Source organism: Xyrauchen texanus, chromosome 21 (genome assembly GCF_025860055.1).
Source record: "Xyrauchen texanus isolate HMW12.3.18 chromosome 21, RBS_HiC_50CHRs, whole genome shotgun sequence".
NCBI classification, from domain to species: Eukaryota; Metazoa; Chordata; class Actinopteri; order Cypriniformes; family Catostomidae; genus Xyrauchen; species Xyrauchen texanus.
Window position 1 is genome coordinate 43632844 of NC_068296.1, and position 6791 is coordinate 43639634.

At 36.5% G+C, this 6791-nt stretch overlaps 1 long non-coding RNA gene across 1 annotated transcript; it reads left to right on the forward strand.

Moving 5' to 3' along the window:
• Positions 1-477: 477 nt before the first annotated feature.
• Positions 478-2689, forward strand: LOC127661349 (uncharacterized). The gene is made up of 3 exons (XR_007972753.1): positions 478-536; positions 808-948; positions 2514-2689. It is a non-coding gene; the product is annotated as an uncharacterized LOC127661349 (long non-coding RNA).
• Positions 2690-6791: the final 4102 nt, after the last annotated feature.

The window sequence follows — 6791 nt, forward strand, 5'->3', positions numbered from 1 at the left end:
TCGATTGCGCTGCGCGCCATTAGGCTACATTTAGATTTGCTCATGTTACTCCCTAGAACTCTTGTCTCCCAATCATCAGTTCTGCATGGTGAAATCATGTCTTATTTTGGCACAACAATTAAAAAGTAAATATAATATAGTGTACTGTAATTTGACATTCATGTTTATACATTGGCCATAATACTGAACTACTTGTTTTACTTTGTAACAGCAATGTTTCATTAACCCTAGCAATAATGCACAAATTACTACATGCTTTTTCTTACAATAAAAGCTTTTGAGATGATTACAAAATAACAATAATAGATTTTTTATTTGTAGCAAGTTTGTTCAGGGATTATTCTGTTTCACATTTTTATTATACAGGAATTATACAATTATTTAGCATGCATTAGCCTATGTTTTTTTTTTTGTCATGTACTGTTTTGAGTCAGGATGTTTTTCACCTTAATAACATGTGTCAATGTGATTTGCTACAGAAAACTGCTGGTGGGAATAAAATAGCCTACAGTTTAAAATTCAGTGTCACCATTAAGGTAAGCTGCTAATACATTTCATGCTGTGGTACAAAATAAAAAAAGGATCAATGTAAAATGTTTGTTCTTTTTTTCCCACAGCTTATTGACTGTACTGCATGTAATTGTAGCATGTAATTGTCATGGAGAGAGAAAAGTTGAATATCACTCGCAGCAATTTAAGGAAAAGGGCTGTTAAAAGAGTCACCCAGCTTGTGTTCCCTAACTGTGTCCTAAGATTTTAAAAGTTGTGTAATCCATCCTTGCATTTACAAAGTTATATTTTTTTTAGGAACTGTCAGAAACAACAGACTGACAGCTGAGGCCACCGATCAAGAGATCGAATCATTTATTAAAAAATGGCTTTATCTTTCAAGTGACCGAGACGGAGGGAGAAGAGAAAGAGAGAAATGGAGGAGGGTCCAAGACACCTGTAAGTCAGTTACATTGTGTTTTTACTATATGTGTATAATACCATGGTGTGTCTGAATACTTGATTTTGATTGGCTGCAAGGTGTGCATTAAAACATTTGTAACACTTCACAAGTTAGCATTAGTTAACTACTTTAGTTAACATGCTGCGAGGCTAGAAAGCTCTTGGCTGTTCTAGAAAGGAGACTGATCCAATGCAGCAAAGATATTTAAAGGCTAAAGTCCCTAGTAGGCTATAGCCTATTGGCTATGTTGTATCCCCAGAATTCCGATCGGCGCACAGGCACAAAAATAAATACTGCACAATTTTATAATTTCGTTTTGAATTTTGTTTAAAAGTAGTCATTTCAAGCTTTCTATTTATTTCTCATGTCTGTGAAGCAAGTAGCCTATACTCTGAGTTTCGGTTCATTTATGAGACGAGCTCCAGTTCACGAGCAATGCAAGAGATCGCACTGGCGCCTCCATGTCTTGATTATATATGCTGTATTTGCTTCTTATTTATTAAATCCAGGCAATTGGTTGATGAAACAGTGATTAAAATTAAAATACAATTCAGCATTCAATTTACAAAACAAAACTTAATAAAGTGGTCAAAATCATGTCTGATCATCTTATGATCCTATCATGCTGTTCACTTTTCATATAATCAACATAGATTAAATAAAAAATAACATTATATTATGTAAACATAAATATGGAATATAATTTTAGTAATTAAGACATGTTGGAAAAGGTGTTAATCTTTCATTTCCAATGTGAACATCATAATGTATTCTCCTGAAAATTATGTATTGTCAAATGTATACTGAACTCTTAGGAATTTAACATTCAATGCTGAATGTATCTGAGAATATTCTTAAATAAGGAAATCTATTCGGTGATTGGTCCATGCCAAATTACTGCCTGATGAAAATTTGACTATTTCAAAGTGTGCTAGTTTTTTTCCGGATGTAGGTAACAATATTTAACAAAGCCTGTCTAGCAAAAACGACCTTTGGTGTGTCGCTGGTGTGTGTGCGAAAGTATGTGGGGGTGGGATGTTTACCGCTATTCACGAGGAATTTCTTGCTTTTCAACCGCGGTTAAAAAAAATCCATACCGTCCCTGCCCTACTGTAACATTAAAAAGCTTAATAAATAATGTAGTTCATTTACTAGTTAATAAATAAACTAATGTTAACAAATAAGACCTTGTAGTGTTACCAAACCGTTTAATGCACTGATAGTTCCAGTCCATTTATTCACCATTCAATATTAATGTGCTGCTTTCATTAAAGCACAGAGACAGCTGTTTTTAAAGTTTTTAAAACTTGCAGCTTCACTATTAGTAAAAAGACGGTGCACAGACGCAGGTAATTCCTGAACGCATCTCTCACTACAGTGCCTAGCTTTTTTGTTTTGTGTTATTTATTTATTTTTTAAATTATATTTTGTTTAGAGTTTTTTTATTTAATTTGGCTTCTAAATAGTTATGTGTGTGTGTGTGTTTTGTACTTAAACACTATTGTATAATCAGCGTTCTGTTACTGAGTCAACAGTTTTTTCATTTGTGTATCCAATAAAGGCTTGCAAGATTTCCATGATGCAGATGGGCCCAGTCAAGAAGGTCAAATTCTATAATTTTGGATGGTTCCATTTGCCAAGGTTTTGTAGTGTGTTCACTTCTGCGTTGTCTGTTTGTTTTTTTGGATGACCAAAGCTACTGGAAATATGTTTTGTTTTTATTTAGTTTCTACAATGCTTTCTATGCACATATTTTGTGTTTGTTTATTATTGTTTTTTTTTTAATTGGTTTCCAGTTTTGAAAATGTAAACTTGCAGTGGGTTGTTCTTTGGCAATATTAATAAATTATGCAAATGTTTTCAGAAATGTGTTTAGATCATTTGTTGTAACTTATCTTAGCATAAAGAGGGGCCATTTCTCTTTACTGTATGTTGTTGATGCAGTTCACTTAGTGTCAGCCACTGAGTTTTCCATAGTTTTAATGGCACAGCATGCGCACACGCACACACACACACACACACACACACACACACACACACACAGAGTTATGGTTTATTTAGTTAATTCTTGGCTAACATGTGGCTAAACAAATGGCCTGCTTGTGGACCAGATCTGGCAAACAGGTGTGCACTGCAAAAGTGCCACCATTCCATGCTGCATGTGGCCCACATGAGGAATGTTGGGAAAGACCAGGGTTTGTATAGTCAACTGTGGCCAGGTGTGGTTTATTTGGTTTGTTGTGGCATTGCTAAGGCTTTCTTGAGGCCCAAATGTGGAAAACAGGACCGGGTTGCACAATTGCCAACATTCCATGTGTTATGTGGGCCAGAGTAAGTTGTCAGATCTGGGCCAGAATTGAAATGAACTGTGGCACAGATTTGGGCCAGTTCTACCTTATTTGTTTTGTTCTCGGCAGACATGCGGCATTGCTGTGGCTTAATTGTGGCCCAAATCTGGCAAACAGGAACGGAACGCCCAAGTGCCATCATTCTCATCTGGCCCACATACAGCGTGGAATGATGGCACTTGGCGATCGCTCCTGTTTGCCAGATATGGGCCATAGTTACTATAGCAATGCTACATGTCAGCCATAAACAAAACAAATGAAGCAGAACTGGCCCAGACAGAAAAATTACTGTGGCCCAGATCCGGCCCACACTTGACACTTTCATCTGGCATACCCTGTGAAGTGTCAAGTGTGGGCTGGATCTGGGCCACAACAATTTTGGTGTCTGTGCCAGATGTGGGCCAGTTCTGCTTCATTTGTTTTGTTTATGGCTGAAATGTGGCATTGCTATGGCTCGATTGTGGCCCATATCTGGCAAACAGGAGTGGGCCGCTCAAGTGCCATCAGTCCATGCGGTATGTGGGCCAGAGCAAGGTTTTAGGTCTGGGCCAGAATTAAAATAACCTGTTGCCAGATGTGGGCCAGTTCTTCTTCATTTGTTTTGTTTATGGCTTAAATGCGGCATTTCAATGGCTCGATTCTGGCCCATATCTGGCAAACAGGAGTGGGCCACTCAAGTGCCATCATTCCATGCGGTATGTGGGCCAGAGCAAGGTTTTAGGTCTGGGCCGGATCTGGGCCAGAATTAAAATAACCTGTTGCCCAGATGTGGGCCAGTTCTGCTTCATTTGTTTTGTTCATGGCTGACATGCGGCATTGCTACGGCTTGATTGTGGCCCAAATCTGGCAAACAGGAGCGGACCGCCCAAGTGCCATCATTCCACGCGGTATGTGGGCCAGATGAAAGTGTCAAGTGTGGGCCGGATCTGGGCCACAACAATTTTGCTATCTGGGGATGCATGAGGTCAGTGATGCACATAGTAAGAAAATGTCGGAGTTCGATTCCAGGCTTAACGAGATAGAACGGTATAAAAGAAGATGGAATCTGAGACTGTACGGTCTGGCTGAGCAGACAGGTGAAGATGTGAAGGCCCAAGTCGTGGATATCTGTTGCGCAATTCTTCCAGAGTGCACCACCAAAATACAGCAAGATGTAGATTCAGTACACCGGCTCGGAAGAAAACTTGAAGGAAACGCCACGAAAGGGAGAACTGTCATCATCCAGTTTGTGTCCAGATCCTTACGAGACGTACTTTGGAAAGCGGCAAAAACCAGCACCTACCTGAGATCTAAGGAGCTACGGTTTGGAGAGGATTTAACGACTATGGACAAAGCCATACGTAGGCAAATGTGGCTTAAGGTGGAGGCTGCTCGGCAGGTAGGGAAGAAGGCTTACTTCGTCGGCGTACGAGCCTTCGTTGATGGAAAAGAAATACCTCCCTAAAGTTTGAATATGATTATACGCGGATAAAGATCTGCACACGATTCTGCAAGTGTTATGGATGGTGACAAGTGCAGTCATAATCTGTTTTTTTGTGACATTTACAACATAATTCTTTCAGTTTACGGACAGAATGGATCGTTGTTAATCGAAACATAAATATAATATGTTGCAATTGCACAGTAGCCTAGTTTTCTAAAGGCTTTGATCTAGTTTAAGTATTATTAAGGTCAATTTGGGTTGTCAGTTCTACTGTTGAGGTGTTGGAAACATGTTTTGTTTCACATTTGTTAAATCTAAAGTTGCGAATATAGCACATTGGTATCTTTGTCAGTTTTATCTTTAAATGTCAGGGGAATTCGAGATTTGCTGAAAAGGAAAGCAGTTTTTTTGTTTTGCAGGACATTCAAATGTGATTTTTATTATATTCAAGAAACACATGCATCTTTGACAGATCATAATTTTTGGAAGAGCCAATGGGGGGATGATTTATGGATGTCATATGGGAGTAATCGATCAGCTGGTGTTGCATGATTCAGGTCGATGGGTGATACTGGTTATAGAAAAGAATACTGAATTTTTTATTTTGGGGAATATTTACGCAAGTAATGTTACCACACAAAACAAAACTTTACTTTTGAATTTTGAAGACCAGATTGGAAAAATAGTGGAACAATATAGCAATGCAAAATTAGTACTTGGAGGCGACTACAATACAATATGGGATTCTAAAAAGGCTTGTTTTCCACCTCGTCCAAGTAACAGGTCTGTTCTTCCAGAATTGAATAATTTATGTTCTAGTCTGGACCTGATTGATATATGGAGACATAAGTATCCAGAAAAAATTCAGTTTACATGGTGTAAAGGAAACCTTTCTCAACAATCACGTATATACTATTGGTTGATTTCAAGGAATCTAATGAATTTTGTTAATGAGGTCTCTATAGAGTCGTCTGTTCTTACAGATCACAAAGCTATTTTTCTCTCTTTAAATACAACTAAATCCAAAGATATAAAAACTTTCACATACTGGAAAATTAACCAGAATATATTGACAGATGTGCAGTTTAGAGATAAAGTAAAAGAGGTTATCATAGATTGCTGGAAGGAGGCAAATGTAACTAATTCTTTTGGGGTAAATTGGGAATTAATAAAGTATAAAATTAGAAATTTAGCAATAAGGAGAGGAAAAGAAATAGCCAAATATAGAAGAGAAAATGAAGAAAAAATTATACAAGAAATTATAAGTCTTTCTGGATATTGTAATATAGATCAAGAAAAGAAAAATAAATTACTACAACTACAATTAGATTTAGATAAAATATATGAATATAAAGCAAAGGGTGCCTTTGTAAGATCAAGAAAGAAATGGTTAGAGGAAGGAGAAAAACATACAAAATACTTTTTTAACATGGAAAAAAGGAATGTAGAACTTACATCTATGGTCAAACTGAATATTAATGGACAGTTAACAGAAAATTATAAAGAAATATCAAGATATGTGGCTGAATTTTATGAGAAATTGTATTGTTATGATAACAAATTGAGCAATGCACAGTCATTCTTAGATTCTATTCAAGATGGCATTCAAAAGATAAGTGAGTCTTCTATTAATATGTGCGACCAAGAGATTTCTTTAAATGAAGTATCTCAATGTATTAATAAACTCAAAGACAATAAGTCACCCGGGAATGATGGTTTAATTAGTGAATTTTATAAATATTTTCAAAAAGAATTATCCCCTTTTTTGTTAGCTGTATTTAGAGAAGCTATACAACAAGGTTATTTACCCAATTCAATGAGACAAGGTTTGATAACTTTATTACCAAAGCCCAATAAGGATATTTTATTTTTAGAAAATTGGCATCCGATTACGCTAATTAATAATGATGCCAAAATTTTTGCACAAATATTTTCAGAAAGATTGAAGAAATGTCTTGATCCCATAATTGATAAATGTCAATCAGGATTTATGAAAGGTCGACACATTTGTAATAATATTAGGCTCATTTTGGATTTAATTGACTACAACGAATTTATTACAGATAAT